The sequence below is a fragment of the Cibotium barometz genome, chromosome 61, assembly GCF_041138505.1.
Source record: "Cibotium barometz isolate CiBa-2024 chromosome 61, ASM4113850v1, whole genome shotgun sequence".
Taxonomy (NCBI): Eukaryota; Viridiplantae; Streptophyta; class Polypodiopsida; order Cyatheales; family Cibotiaceae; genus Cibotium; species Cibotium barometz.
This window is the reverse complement of record NC_141106.1, coordinates 34,111,452-34,134,996: the sequence shown is the minus strand read 5'-3', so window position 1 is coordinate 34,134,996 and position 23,545 is coordinate 34,111,452.

Genomic DNA, 23,545 nt, shown 5'->3' with positions numbered 1-23,545 from the left:
GGAACCTCCTAAGCTAGGCACTAGTCAAGATTTTGGAGGGAAGAGTCAATAATATTTTCTCCATCAATCTTGCCAAAGCTTTGTAAGTATAACTTGAAGAGATAGTAAAGCTCAAGTTAGATCTCTCTCCACCTCCTACAAGTTATTTTGTTGGTGTTGGTGTGTGCTTAGGGCATTAGAGCATCTCAGTGTGGCATTTGGTGCCGTACAGAGGGCTCGGAAAATAGCAAGGGACTATGCTTATTTGCGAACTCTGGCGGCAGCGGCGGGAATCTAAGTCAAAGAATATCAAAGGCTTCTTGAGATGTTCAGAAAGATTGACTACGACAACACGGGTTATGTGCATGCAAAATATACACTGCATTATTGGCAGAGCTCCATTTTTCTGTGTGGTGGTTGTTTTAAGCAGTAGTTTAACATGGTACTTTAACATGGCCGCCTCTCAACAGGACCATCAGCAAGAAGGACCTGATGTCTGCAATGAAGCGTGACAAGGATGTGAGAATCCTCTGCCTGTCTTTGATATGTGCACAGCATGGGATGTGGTACTAGTTTTTAGGCCTTAAATATATGTGTCCTGCTTGGTTATATAGATTGCTGCCTTCATGCAACTATCGAGGGCGAAAGGAAAAGATGGCCGCAGAGAGTCCTTTGATTCAGTTTTCAATAGAATCGATAGCCAAGGTAATGTGTACATGTTTTCAAAACCGCTTACTTGTTGCAGACAAGAGGGTCATCGATGCTTCAATACGCTCTTCTTGTGTTACTGCACGACTGGGGGTGGTGACCTGGGAGGCATTTCTTCACTTCTTTTCAGGCGATATATCTCTTGTAGGTGTAGAGAGTAGTGTACCACCTGCACCCATTATAACACCTGTACCCATTTTAATGGCAAAGCCAGTATCACCCCCATAGAAATAGATCAACCATCTACACCATAATGTGATCTTCCCATGCATATGAACGCCATGAAGTGCACTTATGGGAAACGGTACAACCAAGTGCTTGGGTAGCAAATAGAGAGGCCTGCCTGTGCACTGGCTTTTCTACTGCTAATTGCTTATTGGTGCTCAATGGCTTCAGCTAAATTTTATGAATTGGCAACAAAGAATGCTCAATTCAAACACTTTCTAAGCACTACATTTTCTTTTGTGTAGTCTTTTCTACCGAGTCCATGGAGCCCTTACTATTAACAAGCTGACATGTGCTGATGTGGTCCTGCCAGCATAATGTTAATATAAACTCATTTAACTTTGAAATATGAATAATTTAAATGTTTTTAATTTACTAATGAATGTAATATTTATGGGTAATATATTGTTTTATTTAATGCATTTCTTGTAATAAAATTCAATCTGGTGGTGGGACTCGAACCAGCGTGTCTCAATTATTGATATTCATCTAGAATTGTACAAATTCATTGGATTTTTTGGTTATGAATCTAGATAGGGTTGACGTTATTTTGGGAACGTAATAGTTTTTAACAGCTATACGCATTGTAATTAATGAAATCTCATCTAGTATTATTAATTTGTGTATGTTGCCAAAGTTTTTTTTTTTTGAATTGGTTGGAATTAGAAAGTACAACACACCCATGTGTGCCACCGCTTGCACAGGGAGGGCTTGAACCCATGACCTTGGGACTCTCAAGTAATACCTCTACCTGTTGCACTAACTTGCGGTCGGCAACCAAAGATTTTTCTGTTGATGAATGAAAGATGCAATGTGTAGTGAATTTATATTCCACAAATATTGAATGATGCCTTCCCAATGTAAATGCCATTAGTAGTACCGTGAGCAATTCAAGATTACAGTGTATGTTTCGCATGTAGTGTCCAAGTAATCCTTAGGTAGTGAGAATAATGTATACGTTTTATCTATCCTTGCATCATTAGGTTATAGCTTCGTTTGGAAAATTTTTCTTTTTCGGCATATGGTGTCATCTGATAATATTTTATATTGTTATCAAGACTTTGTAGATGAATGTGAAAGTTATTGTATTTTGAATTTGATTGGTTTGATATATTTGAATTTGTATGTTTTTAGAAAATCTACGATGAGAACTTTTTTGTTACTAAAGTGTATTCTTCTCTTTTTAAAATTTCTCGGTTTTTTTTCTATGTATATGATTTGCCATGTTCTTCCATTTGATATGCAGTTATCTTTGTTATTTTGAAATTTAAGATACAAAAGACATTGTTTTTCATAGCAATTCTTTGGATCTTTATTCTTAGGTTATTGCTTGTTTTGAATAATATATGTTCTAATCTTTTTTCCTTTACAAGATGAAGGTAGGCTTTTTAGAAGAGGGTAAGTTCACAAAAATAGATTGACACGTAGGTGATGACATTCGTAACAATGATAAAATGTAAAGAATAGAGATGTTTTGCATTGAACATAGGAGTGTCCTTCTAAGAGCTTTAGATAATACTATCAAGTCTACTTTGCTAGGAGATGGTGATTATAAAAAGCTACTTCATATGCATTCAAAATGAATTGTATATTTGTGTTTGCATTCCACAATATAGCTAGCTGTTTATTGAAATTAAATGTTTATATGTTATGTTATTCCTTTTAAAAATGAAGTTGGTTTTGTGATGCTCTATTGCAATGATACTATGAAGTTGGATTATTGAAGATCAATAATGATACTTTCCTAGCAAGACTCAAGTATAAATTTGTAATCTTTAGAGTTACAAGATTGCTCTTAGACTGTAGAATCCCAAACAAGATCAATCTCTATCCCAAACTGATAACACCAAAGCTCACCAGTCAATGGTGGAGTTGAATGAGCTCAGTTGCACCCACATGGGTTAGAGGAATGCACATGACTAACCAAAACCAAGAAACAGTCTGCCTCTCATACCACAAACTTATTGGATGGCCAGACTAGATGCTCAAATCTCATGTTGATGAGAGCTACTCCATATTGCCTATGTGTTGTAACTCCATGGGCATTGTGTAATCTGCAAAAGCTATGGTTAGTGTGATCACCAATACTCATTCCCATTGACGAGCAATGCTGCCTAACCTTGCAAAAGAAGAGAATGAAGATGAAGAGAGCAATCTCTACCCATATTTAATTCTAGCACTTCCCCATGATTAATACAAACTTTACAGAATACAAGAACAATTTAAGGGCCCTTAAAGCATGGCAAAGGCACTTTTACAATGCAATGAAGATGATATTTTTTGCAGGTTGTTTCTAGGTTTAGGGTTCGTTGAAGTCCGTCAATTGTCCAACAACTTGGGCTACGCAAAAGGCGCAGCATTGGTTTTGGGTTGTGAGAATGATGATGCTTTGAGCTTATTTCAAAAGAATTATTTAATCATAGGGGCTTTCCCGCATTGCTTTTTGGAGATTTGCATCTCACTTGTTGGGAGGTGTGTTCTACTTACTTCTGGCATTCTACATTTCATGTCATTTCATTTCAGAGAGTATTTCTAAATCAAATATTTGGCATTTTGGCATTCCACACAAGCAAATATTTCTTTTTTTGAAGTTTGGCGAATTAGAAATTACAACTCACACCCCCCACCTCAAGCGGCCAACAGGGATTGAACCTGCAACCTCATGCATGAGGTCACAGGGATTGAACCTGCGACCTCATGCATGGACTTCAAACACCCTAACAACTAGGCTATGCACTTGGTGGTAAGAGCATATATTTCATATACTTGGTGCTATATCTTGTCTTTGTGTTCATTGTACTATGGATCTACACATGGTCTCAACCTACATTAGCTTAGTGGCATTGCTCCTTAAAGTGTGGGATCCTTGGTTGGTGAATCAATTCATGAAATGGTTCATAAAGCTCACCAAGGAGTATGCTAAGGCTCCTTGATTGGTCATTTTGGAAGGCCATCAAGACTTCTTGGCTTCCCCTTTTCTCCTGATTGGATTGCTGAAGCCCTCCTTCTAGTGCTAATGACAGGGATCTACATCTTGGAGAGATCTTCCTTTTCTCTCCTTTCAGTTTCCCACCCTCCCTCCCTTTCTTCTTATTGTACACAGCCTGAGAGGAGGATTTGCTGATTTTTTTTCCAGCCCCTTTCTTAAGAGAAGGTTTCTTGTTAGAGGACATGGCTTCGAGGTTTCTCTACTGCTGCTGCTCCTTCTCCTATTGATACTCGAGCACCATCATAGCCTGTATCCCTGCTCCTGTTCCACAGGAGAACCATGTGTTGAAGCAAAGTCTTGATGTTTGATGTCCATGGCAGCCAACGGGAATTGAGAGCGGTAATGCCTCACGGACTCAATGTAGATTAAACAGGCCACATGCCACCACCAGGCTAGAGGAAGGCCAAGACAAAGTGAGGATATTGTTCACCTCTTCTTACACCTCCGGAAATTGTGGCTGAGCCTCTTGCCAATCTTGGACATCCTTTTCTGATCAAGGGCTAGTCTTTTCTAAGTTCTTTACCATCTTGAGTTGGAGGAGCCGGTATGTTGACTATGTGGGCTTAGAAGTTACATGTGTATTGTTTGATTATATGTGAAAAGAGAATTGGATCTTTTTCGCCCCCTCTATCCCAAATTAACAATTCTGAAGTATATACAATGATTGGCATGAAAAATTTATTGGACATCATATCTAAACAAATATGTGCTAAAATTAAATGATAATTATTGTCTGGTCATGGTGATGCAGCAATTGATTGAACAGTATCTGCATGGTGCTATCACATATCATTCGAAGTAAATCTCATAATCTTTTTAGTGGTATTAGGTTTTAAAATACATTTAATGGGTACTTTAGGAACCTCCTAAGCTAGGCACTAGTCAAGATTTTGGAGGGAAGAGTCAATAATATTTTCTCCATCAATCTTGCCAAAGCTTTGTAAGTATAACTTGAAGAGATAGTAAAGCTCAAGTTAGATCTCTCTCCACCTCCTACAAGTTATTTTGTTGTTGTTGGTGTGTGCTTAGGGCATTAGAGCATCTCAGTGTGGCATTTGGTGCCGTACAGAGGGCTCGGAAAATAGCAAGGGACTATGCTTATTTGCGAACTCTGGCGGCAGCGGCGGGAATCTAAGTCAAAGAATATTAAAGGCTTCTTGAGATGTTCAGAAAGATTGACTACGACAACACGGGGTATGTGCATGCAAAATATACACTGCATTATTGGCAGAGCTCCATTTTTCTGTGTGGTGGTTGTTTTAAGCAGTAGTTTAACATGGTACTTTAACATGGCCGCCTCTCAATAGGACCATCAGCAAGAAGGACCTGATGTCTGCAATGAAGCGTGACAAGGATGTGAGAATCCTCTGCCTGTCTTTGATATGTGCACAGCATGGGATGTGGTACTAGTTTTTAGGCCTTAAATATATGTGTCCTGCTTGGTTATATAGATTGCTGCCTTCATGCAACTATCGAGGGCGAAAGGAAAAGATGGCCGCAGAGAGTCCTTTGATTCAGTTTTCAATAGAATCGATAGCCAAGGTAATGTGTATATGTTTTCAAAACCGCTTACTTGTTGCAGACAAGAGGGTCATCGATGCTTCAATACGCTCTTCTTGTGTTACTGCACGACTGGGGGTGGTGACCTGGGAGGCATTTCTTCACTTCTTTTCAGGCGATATATCTCTTGTAGGTGTAGAGAGTAGTGTACCACCTGCACCCATTATAACACCTGTACCCATTTTAATGGCAAAGCCAGTATCACCCCCATAGAAATAGATCAACCATCTACACCATAATGTGATCTTCCCATGCATATGAACGCCATGAAGTGCACTTATGGGAAACGGTACAACCAAGTGCTTGGGTAGCAAATAGAGAGGCCTGCCTATGCACTGGCTTTTCTACTGCTAATTGCTTATGGGTGCTCAATGGCTTCAGCTAAATTTTATGAATTGGCAACAAAGAATGCTCAATTCAAACACTTTCTAAGCACTACATTTTCTTTTGTGTAGTCTTTTCTACCGAGTCCATGGAGCCCTTACTATTAACAAGCTGACATGTGCTGATGTGGTCCTGCCAGCATAATGTTAATATAAACTCATTTAACTTTGAAATATGAATAATTTAAATGTTTTTAATTTACTAATGAATGTAATATTTATGGGTAATATATTGTTTTATTTAATGCATTTCTTGTAATAAAATTCAATCTGGTGGTGGGACTCGAACCAGCGTGTCTCAATTATTGATATTCATCTAGAATTGTACAAATTCATTGGATTTTTTGGTTATGAATCTAGATAGGGTTGATGTTATTTTGGGAACGTAATAGTTTTTAACAGCCATACGCATTGTAATTAATGAAATCTCATCTAGTATTATTAATTTGTGTATGTTGCCAAAGTTTTTTTTTTTTTGAACTGGTTGGAATTAGAAAGTACAACACACCCATGTGTGCCACCGCTTGCACAGGGAGGGCTTGAACCCATGACCTTGGGACTCTCAAGTAATACCTCTACCTGTTGCACTAACTTGCGGTCGGCAACCAAAGATTTTTCTGTTGATGAGTGAAAGATGCAATGTGTAGTGAATTTATATTCCACAAATATTGAATGATGCCTTCCCAATGTAAATGCCATTAGTAGTACCGTGAGCAATTCAAGATTACAGTGTATGTTTCGCATGTAGTGTCCAAGTAATCCTTAGGTAGTGAGAATAATGTATACGTTTTATCTATCCTTGCATCATTATGTTATAGCTTCGTTTGGAAAATTTTTCTTTTTCGGCATATGGTGTCATCTGATAATTTTTTATATTGTTATCAAGACTTTGTAGACGAATGTGAAAGTTATTGTATTTTGAATTTGATTGGTTTGATATATTTGAATTTGTATGTTTTTAGAAAATCTACGATGAGAACTTTTTTGTTACTAAAGTGTATTCTTCTCTTTTTAAAATTTCTCGGTTTTTTTTCTATGTATATGATTTGCCATGTTCTTCCATTTGATATGCAGTTATCTTTGTTATTTTGAAATTTAAGATACAAAAGACATTGTTTTTCATTGCAATTCTTTGGATCTTTATTCTTAGGTTATTGCTTGTTTTGAATAATATATGTTCTAATCTTTTTTCCTTTACAAGATGAAGGTAGGCTTTTTAGAAGAGGGTAAGTTCACAAAAATAGATTGACACGTAGGTGATGACATTCGTAACAATGATAAAATGTAAAGAATAGAGATGTTTTGCATTGAACATAGGAGTGTCCTTCTAAGAGCTTTAGATAATACTATCAAGTCTACTTTGCTAGGATATGGTGATTATAAAAAGCTACTTCATATGCATTCAAAATGAATTGTATATTTGTGTTTGCATTCCACGATATAGCTAGCTGTTTATTGAAATTAAATGTTTATATGTTATGTTATTCCTTTTAAAAATGAAGTTGGTTTTGTGATGCTCTATTGCAATGATACTATGAAGTTGGATTATTGAAGATCAATAATGATACTTTCCTAGCAAGACTCAAGTATAAATTTGCAATCTTTAGAGTTACAAGATTGCTCTTAGACTGTAGAATCCCAAACAAGATCAATCTCTATCCCAAACTGATAACACCAAAGCTCACCAGTCAATGGTGGAGTTGAATGAGCTCAGTTGCACCCACATGGGTTAGAGGAATGCACATGACTAACCAAAACCAAGAAACAGTCTGCCTCTCATACCACAAACTTATTGGATGGCCAGACTAGATGCTCAAATCTCATGTTGATGAGAGCTACTCCATATTGCCTATGTGTTGTAACTCCATGGGCATTGTGTAATCTGCAAAAGCTATGGTTAGTGTGATCACCAATACTCATTCCCATTGACGAGCAATGCTGCCTAACCTTGCAAAAGAAGAGAATGAAGATGAAGAGAGCAATCTCTACCCATATTTAATTCTAGCACTTTCCCATGATTAATACAAACTTTACAGAATACAAGAACAATTTAAGGGCCCTTAAAGCATGGCAAAGGCACTTTTACAATGCAATGAAGATGATATTTTTTGCAGGTTGTTTCTAGGTTTAGGGTTCGTTGAAGTCCGTCAATTGTCCAACAACTTGGGCTACGCAAAAGGCGCAGCATTGGTTTTGGGTTGTGAGAACGATGATGCTTTGAGCTTATTTCAAAAGCATTATTTAATCATAGGGGCTTTCCCGCATTGCTTTTTGGAGATTTGCATCTCACTTGTTGGGAGGTGTGTTCTACTTACTTCTGGCATTCTACATTTCATGTCATTTCATTTCAGAGAGTATTTCTAAATCAAATATTTGGCATTTTGGCATTCCACACAAGCAAATATTTCTTTTTTTGAAGTTTGGCGAATTAGAAATTACAACTCACACCCCCCACCTCAAGCGGCCAACAGGGATTGAACCTGCAACCTCATGCATGAGGTCACAGGGATTGAACCTGCGACCTCATGCATGGACTTCAAACACCCTAACAACTAGGCTATGCACTTGGTGGTAAGAGCATATATTTCATATACTTGGTGCTATATCTTGTCTTTGTGTTCATTGTACTATGGATCTACACATGGTCTCAACCTACATTAGCTTAGTGGCATTGCTCCTTAAAGTGTGGGATCCTTGGTTGGTGAATCAATTCATGAAATGGTTCATAAAGCTCACCAAGGAGTATGCTAAGGCTCCTTGATTAGTCATTTTGGAAGGCCATCAAGACTTCTTGGCTTCCCCTTTTCTCCTGATTGGATTGCTGAAGCCCTCCTTCTAGGTGCTAATGACAGGGATCTACATCTTGGAGAGATCTTCCTTTTCTCTCCTTTCAGTTTCCCACCCTCCCTCCCTTTCTTCTTGTTGTACACAGCCTGAGAGGAGGATTTGCTGATTTTTTTTCCAGCCCCTTTCTTAAGAGAAGGTTTCTTGTTAGAGGACATGGCTTCGAGGTTTCTCTACTGCTGCTCCTTCTCCTATTGATACTCGAGCACCATCATAGCCTGTATCCCTGCTCCTGTTCCACAGGAGAACCATGTGTTGAAGCAAAGTCTTGATGTTTGATGTCCATGGCAGCCAACGGGAATTGAGAGCGGTAATGCCTCACGGACTCAATGTAGATTAAACAGGCTACATGCCACCACCAGGCTAGAGGAAGGCCAAGACAAAGTGAGGATATTGTTCACCTCTTCTTACACCTCCGGAAATTGTGGCTGAGCCTCTTGCCAATCTTGGACATCCTTTTCTGATCAAGGGCTAGTCTTTTCTAAGTTCTTTACCATCTTGAGTTGGAGGAGCCGGTATGTTGACTATGTGAGCTTAGAAGTTACATGTGTATTGTTTGATTATATGTGAAAAGAGAATTGGATCTTTTTCGCCCCCTCTATCCCAAATTAACAATTCTGAAGTATATACAATGATTGGCATGAAAAATTTATTGGACATCATATCTAAACAAATATGTGCTAAAATTAAATGATAATTATTGTCTGGTCATGGTGATGCAGCAATTGATTGAACAGTATCTGCATGGTGCTATCACATATCATTCGAAGTAAATCTCATAATCTTTTTAGTGGTATTAGGTTTTAAAATACATTTAATGGGTACTTTAGGAACCTCCTAAGCTAGGCACTAGTCAAGATTTTGGAGGGAAGAGTCAATAATATTTTCTCCATCAATCTTGCCAAAGCTTTGTAAGTATAACTTGAAGAGATAGTAAAGCTCAAGTTAGATCTCTCTCCACCTCCTACAAGTTATTTTGTTGGTGTTGGTGTGTGCTTAGGGCATTAGAGCATCTCAGTGTGGCATTTGGTGCCGTACAGAGGGCTCGGAAAATAGCAAGGGACTATGCTTATTTGCGAACTCTGGCGGCAGCGGCGGGAATCTAAGTCAAAGAATATCAAAGGCTTCTTGAGATGTTCAGAAAGATTGACTACGACAACACGGGGTATGTGCATGCAAAATATACACTGCATTATTGGCAGAGCTCCATTTTTCTGTGTGGTGGTTGTTTTAAGCAGTAGTTTAACATGGTACTTTAACATGGCCGCCTCTCAACAGGACCATCAGCAAGAAGGACCTGATGTCTGCAATGAAGCGTGACAAGGATGTGAAAATCCTCTGCCTGTCTTTGATATGTGCACAGCATGGGATGTGGTACTAGTTTTTAGGCCTTAAATATATGTGTCCTGCTTGGTTATATAGATTGCTGCCTTCATGCAACTATCGAGGGCGAAAGGAAAAGATGGCCGCCGCCGCAGAGAGTCCTTTGATTCAGTTTTCAATAGAATCGATAGCCAAGGTAATGTGTACATGTTTTCAAAACCGCTTACTTGTTGCAGACAAGAGGGTCATCGATGCTTCAATACGCTCTTCTTGTGTTACTGCACGACTGGGGGTGGTGACCTGGGAGGCATTTCTTCACTTCTTTTCAGGCGATATATCTCTTGTAGGTGTAGAGAGTAGTGTACCACCTGCACCCATTATAACACCTGTACCCATTTTAATGGCAAAGCCAGTATCACCCCCATAGAAATAGATCAACCATCTACACCATAATGTGATCTTCCCATGCATATGAACGCCATGAAGTGCACTTATGGGAAACGGTACAACCAAGTGCTTGGGTAGCAAATAGAGAGGCCTGCCTATGCACTGGCTTTTCTACTGCTAATTGCTTATGGGTGCTCAATGGCTTCAGCTAAATTTTATGAATTGGCAACAAAGAATGCTCAATTCAAACACTTTCTAAGCACTACATTTTCTTTTGTGTAGTCTTTTCTACCGAGTCCATGGAGCCCTTACTATTAACAAGCTGACATGTGCTGATGTGGTCCTGCCAGCATAATGTTAATATAAACTCATTTAACTTTGAAATATGAATAATTTAAATGTTTTTAATTTACTAATGAATGTAATATTTATGGGTAATATATTGTTTTATTTAATGCATTTCTTGTAATAAAATTCAATCTGGTGGTGGGACTCGAACCAGCGTGTCTCAATTATTGATATTCATCTAGAATTGTACAAATTCATTGGATTTTTTGGTTATGAATCTAGATAGGGTTGATGTTATTTTGGGAACGTAATAGTTTTTAACAGCCATACGCATTGTAATTAATGAAATCTCATCTAGTATTATTAATTTGTGTATGTTGCCAAAGTTTTTTTTTTTTTGAACTGGTTGGAATTAGAAAGTACAACACACCCATGTGTGCCACCGCTTGCACAGGGAGGGCTTGAACCCATGACCTTGGGACTCTCAAGTAATACCTCTACCTGTTGCACTAACTTGCGGTCGGCAACCAAAGATTTTTCTGTTGATGAGTGAAAGATGCAATGTGTAGTGAATTTATATTCCACAAATATTGAATGATGCCTTCCCAATGTAAATGCCATTAGTAGTACCGTGAGCAATTCAATATTACAGTGTATGTTTCGCATGTAGTGTCCAAGTAATCCTTAGGTAGTGAGAATAATGTATACGTTTTATCTATCCTTGCATCATTAGGTTATAGCTTCGTTTGGAAAATTTTTCTTTTTCGGCATATGGTGTCATCTGATAATTTTTTATATTGTTATCAAGACTTTGTAGACGAATGTGAAAGTTATTGTATTTTGAATTTGATTGGTTTGATATATTTGAATTTGTATGTTTTTAGAAAATCTACGATGAGAACTTTTTTGTTACTAAAGTGTATTCTTCTCTTTTTAAAATTTCTCGGTTTTTTTTCTATGTATATGATTTGCCATGTTCTTCCATTTGATATGCAGTTATCTTTGTTATTTTGAAATTTAAGATACAAAAGACATTGTTTTTCATAGCAATTCTTTGGATCTTTATTCTTAGGTTATTGCTTGTTTTGAATAATATATGTTCTAATCTTTTTTCCTTTACAAGATGAAGGTAGGCTTTTTAGAAGAGGGTAAGTTCACAAAAATAGATTGACACGTAGGTGATGACATTCGTAACAATGATAAAATGTAAAGAATAGAGATGTTTTGCATTGAACATAGGAGTGTCCTTCTAAGAGCTTTAGATAATACTATCAAGTCTACTTTGCTAGGATATGGTGATTATAAAAAGCTACTTCATATGCATTCAAAATGAATTGTATATTTGTGTTTGCATTCCACGATATAGCTAGCTGTTTATTGAAATTAAATGTTTATATGTTATGTTATTCCTTTTAAAAATGAAGTTGGTTTTGTGATGCTCTATTGCAATGATACTATGAAGTTGGATTATTGAAGATCAATAATGATACTTTCCTAGCAAGACTCAAGTATAAATTTGCAATCTTTAGAGTTACAAGATTGCTCTTAGACTGTAGAATCCCAAACAAGATCAATCTCTATCCCAAACTGATAACACCAAAGCTCACCAGTCAATGGTGGAGTTGAATGAGCTCAGTTGCACCCACATGGGTTAGAGGAATGCACATGACTAACCAAAACCAAGAAACAATCTGCCTCTCATACCACAAACTTATTGGATGGCCAGACTAGATGCTCAAATCTCATGTTGATGAGAGCTACTCCATATTGCCTATGTGTTGTAACTCCATGGGCATTGTGTAATCTGCAAAAGCTATGGTTAGTGTGATCACCAATACTCATTCCCATTGACGAGCAATGCTGCCTAACCTTGCAAAAGAAGAGAATGAAGATGAAGAGAGCAATCTCTACCCATATTTAATTCTAGCACTTCCCCATGATTAATACAAACTTTACAGAATACAAGAACAATTTAAGGGCCCTTAAAGCATGGCAAAGGCACTTTTACAATGCAATGAAGATGATATTTTTTGCAGGTTGTTTCTAGGTTTAGGGTTCGTTGAAGTCCGTCAATTGTCCAACAACTTGGGCTACGCAAAAGGCGCAGCATTGGTTTTGGGTTGTGAGAACGATGATGCTTTGAGCTTATTTCAAAAGCATTATTTAATCATAGGGGCTTTCCCGCATTGCTTTTTGGAGATTTGCATCTCACTTGTTGGGAGGTGTGTTCTACTTACTTCTGGCATTCTACATTTCATGTCATTTCATTTCAGAGAGTATTTCTAAATCAAATATTTGGCATTTTGGCATTCCACACAAGCAAATATTTCTTTTTTTGAAGTTTGGCGAATTAGAAATTACAACTCACACCCCCCACCTCAAGCGGCCAACAGGGATTGAACCTGCAACCTCATGCATGAGGTCACAGGGATTGAACCTGCGACCTCATGCATGGACTTCAAACACCCTAACAACTAGGCTATGCACTTGGTGGTAAGAGCATATATTTCATATACTTGGTGCTATATCTTGTCTTTGTGTTCATTGTACTATGGATCTACACATGGTCTCAACCTACATTAGCTTAGTGGCATTGCTCCTTAAAGTGTGGGATCCTTGGTTGGTGAATCAATTCATGAAATGGTTCATAAAGCTCACCAAGGAGTATGCTAAGGCTCCTTGATTGGTCATTTTGGAAGGCCATCAAGACTTCTTGGCTTCCCCTTTTCTCCTGATTGGATTGCTGAAGCCCTCCTTCTAGTGCTAATGACAGGGATCTACATCTTGGAGAGATCTTCCTTTTCTCTCCTTTCAGTTTCCCACCCTCCCTCCCTTTCTTCTTGTTGTACACAGCCTGAGAGGAGGATTTGCTGATTTTTTTTCCAGCCCCTTTCTTAAGAGAAGGTTTCTTGTTAGAGGACATGGCTTCGAGGTTTCTCTACTGCTGCTGCTCCTTCTCCTATTGATACTCGAGCACCATCATAGCCTGTATCCCTGCTCCTGTTCCACAGGAGAACCATGTGTTGAAGCAAAGTCTTGATGTTTGATGTCCATGGCAGCCAACGGGAATTGAGAGCGGTAATGCCTCACGGACTCAATGTAGATTAAACAGGCCACATGCCACCACCAGGCTAGAGGAAGGCCAAGACAAAGTGAGGATATTGTTCACCTCTTCTTACACCTCCGAAAATTGTGGCTGAGCCTCTTGCCAATCTTGGACATCCTTTTCTGATCAAGGGCTAGTCTTTTCTAAGTTCTTTACCATCTTGAGTTGGAGGAGCCGGTATGTTGACTATGTGAGCTTAGAAGTTACATGTGTATTGTTTGATTATATGTGAAAAGAGAATTGGATCTTTTTCGCCCCCTCTATCCCAAATTAACAATTCTGAAGTATATACAATGATTGGCATGAAAAATTTATTGAACATCATATCTAAATAAATATGTGCTAAAATTAAATGATAATTATTGTCTGGTCATGGTGATGTAGCAATTGATTGAACAGTATCTGCATGGTGCTATCACATATCATTCGAAGTAAATCTCATAATCTTTTTTGTGGTATTAGGTTTTAAAATACATTTAATGGGTCCTTTAGGAACCTCCTAAGCTAGGCACTAGTCAAGATTTTGGAGGGAAGAGTCAATAATATTTTCTCCATCAATCTTGCCAAAGCTTTGTAAGTATAACTTGAAGAGATAGTAAAGCTCAAGTTAGATCTCTCTCCACCTCCTACAAGTTATTTTGTTGGTGTTGGTGTGTTCTTAGGGCATTAGAGCATCTCAGTGTGGCATTTGGTGCCGTACAGAGGGCTCGAAAAATAGCAAGGGACTATGCTTATTTGCGAACTCTGGCGGCAGCGGCGGGAATCTCAGTCAAAGAATATCAAAGGCTGCTTGAGATGTTCAGAAAGATTGACTACGACAACACGGGGTATGTGCATGCAAAATATACACTGCATTATTGGCAGAGCTCCATTTTTCTGTGTGGTGGTTGTTTTAAGCAGTAGTTTAACATGGTACTTTAACATGGCCGCCTCTCAACAGGACCATCAGCAAGAAGGACTTGATGTCTGCAATGAAGCGTGACAAGGATGTGAGAATCCTCTGCCTGTCTTTGATATGTGCACAGCATGGGATGTGGTACTAGTTTTTAGGCCTTAAATATATGTGTCTTGCTTGGTTATATAGATTGCTGCCTTCATGCAACTATCGAGGGCGAAAGGAAAAGATGGCCGCAGAGAGTCCTTTGATTCTGTTTTCAATAGAATCGATAGCCAAGGTAATGTGTACATGTTTTCAAAACAGCTTACTTGTTGCAGACAAGAGGGTCATCGATGCTTCAATACGCTCTTCTTGTGTTACTGCACGACTGGGGGTGGTGACCTGGGAGGCATTTCTTCACTTCTTTTCAGGCGATATATCTCTTGTAGGTGTAGAGAGTAGTGTACCACCTGCACCCATTATAACACCTGTACCCATTTTAATGGCAAAGCCAGTATCACCCCCATAGAAATAGATCAACCATCTACACCATAATGTGATCTTCCCATGCATATGAACGCCATGAAGTGCACTTATGGGAAACGGTACAACCAAGTGCTTGGGTAGCAAATAGAGAGGCCTGCCTATGCACTGGCTTTTCTACTGCTAATTGCTTATGGGTGCTCAATGGCTTCAGCTAAATTTTATGAATTGGCAACAAAGAATGCTCAATTCAAACACTTTCTAAGCACTACATTTTCTTTTGTGTAGTCTTTTCTACCGAGTCCATGGAGCCCTTACTATTAACAAGCTGACATGTGCTGATGTGGTCCTGCCAGCATAATGTTAATATAAACTCATTTAACTTTGAAATATGAATAATTTAAATGTTTTTAATTTACTAATGAATGTAATATTTATGGGTAATATATTGTTTTATTTAATGCATTTCTTGTAATAAAATTCAATCTGGTGGTAGGACTCGAACCAGCGTGTCTCAATTATTAATATTCATCTAGAATTGTACAAATTCATTGGATTTTTTGGTTATGAATCTAGATAGGGTTGATGTTATTTTGGGAACGTAATAGTTTTTAACAGCCATACGCATTGTAATTAATGAAATCTCATCTAGTATTATTAATTTGTGTATGTTGCCAAAGTTTTTTTTTTTTTGAACTGGTTGGAATTAGAAAGTACAACACACCCATGTGTGCCACCGCTTGCACAGGGAGGGCTTGAACCCATGACCTTGGGACTCTCAAGTAATACCTCTACCTGTTGCACTAACTTGCGGTCGGCAACCAAAGATTTTTCTGTTGATGAGTGAAAGATGCAATGTGTAGTGAATTTATATTCCACAAATATTGAATGATGCCTTCCCAATGTAAATGCCATTAGTAGTACCGTGAGCAATTCAAGATTACAGTGTATGTTTCGCATGTAGTGTCCAAGTAATCCTTAGGTAGTGAGAATAATGTATACGTTTTATCTATCCTTGCATCATTAGGTTATAGCTTCGTTTGGAAAATTTTTCTTTTTCGGCATATGGTGTCATCTGATAATTTTTTATATTGTTATCAAGACTTTGTAGACGAATGTGAAAGTTATTGTATTTTGAATTTGATTGGTTTGATATATTTGAATTTGTATGTTTTTAGAAAATCTACGATGAGAACTTTTTTGTTACTAAAGTGTATTCTTCTCTTTTTAAAATTTCTCGGTTTTTTTTCTATGTATATGATTTGCCATGTTCTTCCATTTGATATGCAGTTATCTTTGTTATTTTGAAATTTAAGATACAAAAGACATTGTTTTTCATAGCAATTCTTTGGATCTTTATTCTTAGGTTATTGCTTGTTTTGAATAATATATGTTCTAATCTTTTTTCCTTTACAAGATGAAGGTAGGCTTTTTAGAAGAGGGTAAGTTCACAAAAATAGATTGACACGTAGGTGATGACATTCGTAACAATGATAAAATGTAAAGAATAGAGATGTTTTGCATTGAACATAGGAGTGTCCTTCTAAGAGCTTTAGATAATACTATCAAGTCTACTTTGCTAGGATATGGTGATTATAAAAAGCTACTTCATATGCATTCAAAATGAATTGTATATTTGTGTTTGCATTCCACGATATAGCTAGCTGTTTATTGAAATTAAATGTTTATATGTTATGTTATTCCTTTTAAAAATGAAGTTGGTTTTGTGATGCTCTATTGCAATGATACTATGAAGTTGGATTATTGAAGATCAATAATGATACTTTCCTAGCAAGACTCAAGTATAAATTTGCAATCTTTAGAGTTACAAGATTGCTCTTAGACTGTAGAATCCCAAACAAGATCAATCTCTATCCCAAACTGATAACACCAAAGCTCACCAGTCAATGGTGGAGTTGAATGAGCTCAGTTGCACCCACATGGGTTAGAGGAATGCACATGACTAACCAAAACCAAGAAACAGTCTGCCTCTCATACCACAAACTTATTGGATGGCCAGACTAGATGCTCAAATCTCATGTTGATGAGAGCTACTCCATATTGCCTATGTGTTGTAACTCCATGGGCATTGTGTAATCTGCAAAAGCTATGGTTAGTGTGATCACCAATACTCATTCCCATTGACGAGCAATGCTGCCTAACCTTGCAAAAGAAGAGAATGAAGATGAAGAGAGCAATCTCTACCCATATTTAATTCTAGCACTTCCCCATGATTAATACAAACTTTACAGAATACAAGAACAATTTAAGGGCCCTTAAAGCATGGCAAAGGCACTTTTACAATGCAATGAAGATGATATTTTTTGCAGGTTGTTTCTAGGTTTAGGGTTCGTTGAAGTCCGTCAATTGTCCAACAACTTGGGCTACGCAAAAGGCGCAGCATTGGTTTTGGGTTGTGAGAACGATGATGCTTTGAGCTTATTTCAAAAGCATTATTTAATCATAGGGGCTTTCCCGCATTGCTTTTTGGAGATTTGCATCTCACTTGTTGGGAGGTGTGTTCTACTTACTTCTGGCATTCTACATTTCATGTCATTTCATTTCAGAGAGTATTTCTAAATCAAATATTTGGCATTTTGGCATTCCACACAAGCAAATATTTCTTTTTTTGAAGTTTGGCGAATTAGAAATTACAACTCACACCCCCCACCTCAAGCGGCCAACAGGGATTGAACCTGCAACCTCATGCATGAGGTCACAGGGATTGAACCTGCGACCTCATGCATGGACTTCAAACACCCTAAAAACTAGGCTATGCACTTGGTGGTAAGAGCATATATTTCATATACTTGGTGCTATATCTTGTCTTTGTGTTCATTGTACTATGGATCTACACATGGTCTCAACCTACATTAGCTTAGTGGCATTGCTCCTTAAAGTGTGGGATCCTTGGTTGGTGAATCAATTCATGAAATGGTTCATAAAGCTCACCAAGGAGTATGCTAAGGCTCCTTGATTGGTCATTTTGGAAGGCCATCAAGACTTCTTGGCTTCCCCTTTTCTCCTGATTGGATTGCTGAAGCCCTCCTTCTAGGTGCTAATGACAGGGATCTACATCTTGGAGAGATCTTCCTTTTCTCTCCTTTCAGTTTCCCACCCTCCCTCCCTTTCTTCTTGTTGTACACAACCTGAGAGGAGGATTTGCTGATTTTTTTTCCAGCCCCTTTCTTAAGAGAAGGTTTCTTGTTAGAGGACATGGCTTCGAGGTTTCTCTACTGCTGCTCCTTCTCCTATTGATACTCGAGCACCATCATAGCCTGTATCCCTGCTCCTGTTCCACAGGAGAACCATGTGTTGAAGCAAAGTCTTGATGTTTGATGTCCATGGCAGCCAACGGGAATTGAGAGCGGTAATGCCTCAGGGACTCAATGTAGATTAAACAGGCCACATGCCACCACCAGGCTAGAGGAAGGCCAAGACAAAGTGAGGATATTGTTCACCTCTTCTTACACCTCCGAAAATTGTGGTTGAGCCTCTTGCCAATCTTGGACATCCTTTTCTGATCAAGGGCTAGTCTTTTCTAAGTTCTTTACCATCTTGAGTTGGAGGAGCCGGTATGTTGACTATGTGAGCTTAGAAGTTACATGTGTATTGTTTGATTATATGTGAAAAGAGAATTGGATCTTTTTCGCCCCCTCTATCCCAAATTAACAATTCTGAAGTATATACAATGATTGGCATGAAAAATTTATTGGACATCATATCTAAACAAATATGTGCTAAAATTAAATGATAATTATTGTCTGGTCATGGTGATGCAGCAATTGATTGAACAGTATCTGCATGGTGCTATCCTCGGGGGGGTCACTATATGTAAATCCTCTTTTTTACGTGCGTTCAAGGCCTATTTAAAAAGTCCCTTATCTGTGAATTTTTTAGTGAATATAATGTATCCTTTCCTATCCAAATCTGTAATTTTTTTTAAAAATACAATAAATAAATCCCCTCTGTAAATATATTTCTGTAAGTTTTAAATATTTAAAATGTCCTTCTGTTGAACCCACGTGATACTTACATATTTATACGAGTGACCCCCCCGAGGTGCTATCACATATCATTCGAAGTAAATCTCATAATCTTTTTAGTGGTATTAGGTTTTAAAATACATTTAATGGGTACTTTAGGAACCTCCTAAGCTAGGCACTAGTCAAGATTTTGGAGGGAAGAGTCAATAATATTTTCTGCATCAATCTTGCCAAAGCTTTGTAAGTATAACTTGAAGAGATAGTAAAGCTCAAGTTAGATCTCTCTCCACCTCCTACAAGTTATTTTGTTGGTGTTGGTGTGTGCTTAGGGCATTAGAGCATCTCAGTGTGGCATTTGGTGCCGTACAGAGGGCTCGAAAAATAGCAAGGGACTATGCTTATTTGCGAACTCTGGCGGCAGCGGCGGGAATCTCAGTCAAAGAATATCAAAGGCTTCTTGAGATGTTCAGAAAGATTGACTACGACAACACGGGGTATGTGCATGCAAAATATACACTGCATTATTGGCAGAGCTCCATTTTTCTGTGTGGTGGTTGTTTTAAGCAGTAGTTTAACATGGTACTTTAACATGGCCGCCTCTCAACAGGACCATCAGCAAGAAGGACCTGATGTCTACAATGAAGCGTGACAAGGATGTGAGAATCCTCTGCCTGTCTTTGATATGTGCACAGCATGGGATGTGGTACTAGTTTTTAGGCCTTAAATATATGTGTCCTGCTTGGTTATATAGATTGCTGCCTTCATGCAACTATCGAGGGCGAAAGGAAAAGATGGCCGCAGAGAGTCCTTTGATTCAGTTTTCAATAGAATCGATAGCCAAGGTAATGTGTACATGTTTTCAAAACCGCTTACTTGTTGCAGACAAGAGGGTCATCGATGCTTCAATACGCTCTTCTTGTGTTACTGCACGACTGGGGGTGGTGACCTGGGAGGCATTTCTTCACTTCTTTTCAGGCGATATATCTCTTGTAGGTGTAGAGAGTAGTGTACCACCTGCACCCATTATAACACCTGTACCCATTTTAATGGCAAAGCCAGTATCACCCCCATAGAAATAGATCAACCATCTACACCATAATGTGATCTTCCCATGCATATGAACGCCATGAAGTGCACTTATGGGAAACGGTACAACCAAGTGCTTGGGTAGCAAATAGAGAGGCCTGCCTATGCACTGGCTTTTCTACTGCTAATTGCTTATGGGTGCTCAATGGCTTCAGCTAAATTTTATGAATTGGCAACAAAGAATGCTCAATTCAAACACTTTCTAAGCACTACATTTTCTTTTGTGTAGTCTTTTCTACCGAGTCCATGGAGCCCTTACTATTAACAAGCTGACATGTGCTGATGTGGTCCTGCCAGCATAATGTTAATATAAACTCATTTAACTTTGAAATATGAATAATTTAAATGTTTTTAATTTACTAATGAATGTAATATTTATGGGTAATATATTGTTTTATTTAATGCATTTCTTGTAATAAAATTCAATCTGGTGGTGGGACTCGAACCAGCGTGTCTCAATTATTGATATTCATCTAGAATTGTACAAATTCATTGGATTTTTTGGTTATGAATCTAGATAGGGTTGATGTTATTTTGGGAACGTAATAGTTTTTAACAGCCATACGCATTGTAATTAATGAAATCTCATCTAGTATTATTAATTTATGTATGTTGCCAAAGTTTTTTTTTTTTTGAATTGGTTGGAATTAGAAAGTACAACACACCCATGTGTGCCACCGCTTGCACAGGGAGGGCTTGAACCCATGACCTTGGGACTCTCAAGTAATACCTCTACCTGTTGCACTAACTTGCGGTCGGCAACCAAAGATTTTTCTGTTGATGAGTGAAAGATGCAATGTGTAGTGAATTTATATTCCACAAATATTGAATGATGCCTTCCCAATGTAAATGCCATTAGTAGTACCGTGAGCAATTCAAGATTACAGTGTATGTTTCGCATGTAGTGTCCAAGTAATCCTTAGGTAGTGAGAATAATGTATACGTTTTATCTATCCTTGCATCATTAGGTTATAGCTTCGTTTGGAAAATTTTTCTTTTTCGGCATATGGTGTCATCTGATAATTTTTTATATTGTTATCAAGACTTTGTAGACGAATGTGAAAGTTATTGTATTTTGAATTTGATTGGTTTGATATATTTGAATTTGTATGTTTTTAGAAAATCCACGATGAGAACTTTTTTGTTACTAAAGTGTATTCTTCTCTTTTTAAAATTTCTCGGTTTTTTTTCTATGTATATGATTTGCCATGTTCTTCCATTTGATATGCAGTTATCTTTGTTATTTTGAAATTTAAGATACAAAAGACATTGTTTTTCATAGCAATTCTTTGGATCTTTATTCTTAGGTTATTGCTTGTTTTGAATAATATATGTTCTAATCTTTTTTCCTTTACAAGATGAAGGTAGGCTTTTTAGAAGAGGGTAAGTTCACAAAAATAGATTGACACGTAGGTGATGACATTCGTAACAATGATAAAATGTAAAGAATAGAGATGTTTTGCATTGAGCTTTAGATAATACTATCAAGTCTACTTTGCTAGGATATGGTGATTATAAAAAGCTACTTCATATGCATTCAAAATGAATTGTATATTTGTGTTTGCATTCCACGATATAGCTAGCTGTTTATTGAAATTAAATGTTTATATGTTATATTATTCCTTTTAAAAATGAAGTTGGTTTTGTGATGCTCTATTGCAATGATACTATGAAGTTGGATTATTGAAGATCAATAATGATACTTTCCTAGCAAGACTCAAGTATAAATTTGCAATCTTTAGAGTTACAAGATTGCTCTTAGACTGTAGAATCCCAAACAAGATCAATCTCTATCCCAAACTGATAACACCAAAGCTCACCAGTCAATGGTGGAGTTGAATGAGCTCAGTTGCACCCACATGGGTTAGAGGAATGCACATGACTAACCAAAACCAAGAAACAGTCTGCCTCTCATACCACAAACTTATTGGATGGCCAGACTAGATGCTCAAATCTCATGTTGATGAGAGCTACTCCATATTGCCTATGTGTTGTAACTCCATGGGCATTGTGTAATCTGCAAAAGCTATGGTTAGTGTGATCACCAATACTCATTCCCATTGACGAGCAATGCTGCCTAACCTTGCAAAAGAAGAGAATGTAGATGAAGAGAGCAATCTCTACCCATATTTAATTCTAGCACTTCCCCATGATTAATACAAACTTTACAGAATACAAGAACAATTTAAGGGCCCTTAAAGCATGGCAAAGGCACTTTTACAATGCAATGAAGATGATATTTTTTGCAGGTTGTTTCTAGGTTTAGGGTTCGTTGAAGTCCGTCAATTGTCCAACAACTTGGGCTACGCAAAAGGCGCAGCATTGGTTTTGGGTTGTGAGAACGATGATGCTTTGAGCTTATTTCAAAAGCATTATTTAATCATAGGGGCTTTCCCGCATTGCTTTTTGGAGATTTGCATCTCACTTGTTGGGAGGTGTGTTCTACTTACTTCTGGCATTCTACATTTCATGTCATTTCATTTCAGAGAGTATTTCTAAATCAAATATTTGGCATTTTGGCATTCCACACAAGCAAATATTTCTTTTTTTGAAGTTTGGCGAATTAGAAATTACAACTCACACCCCCCACCTCAAGTGGCCAACACGGATTGAACCTGCAACCTCATGCATGAGGTCACAGGGATTGAACCTGCGACCTCATGCATGGACTTCAAACACCCTAACAACTAGGCTATGCACTTGGTGGTAAGAGCATATATTTCATATACTTGGTGCTATATCTTGTCTTTGTGTTCATTGTACTATGGATCTACACATGGTCTCAACCTACATTAGCTTAGTGGCATTGCTCCTTAAAGTGTGGGATCCTTGGTTGGTGAATCAATTCATGAAATGGTTCATAAAGCTCACCAAGGAGTATGCTAAGGCTCCTTGATTGGTCATTTTGGAAGGCCATCAAGACTTCTTGGCTTCCCCTTTTCTCCTGATTGGATTGCTGAAGCCCTCCTTCTAGGTGCTAATGACAGGGATCTACATCTTGGAGAGATCTTCCTTTTCTCTCCTTTCAGTTTCCCACCCTCCCTCCCTTTCTTCTTGTTGTACACAGCCTGAGAGGAGGATTTGCTGATTTTTTTTCCAGCCCCTTTCTTAAGAGAAGGTTTCTTGTTAGAGGACATGGCTTCGAGGTTTCTCTACTGCTGCTCCTTCTCCTATTGATACTCGAGCACCATCATAGCCTGTATCCCTGCTCCTGTTCCACAGGAGAACCATGTGTTGAAGCAAAGTCTTGATGTTTGATGTCCATGGCAGCCAACGGGAATTGAGAGCGGTAATGCCTCAGGGACTCAATGTAGATTAAAC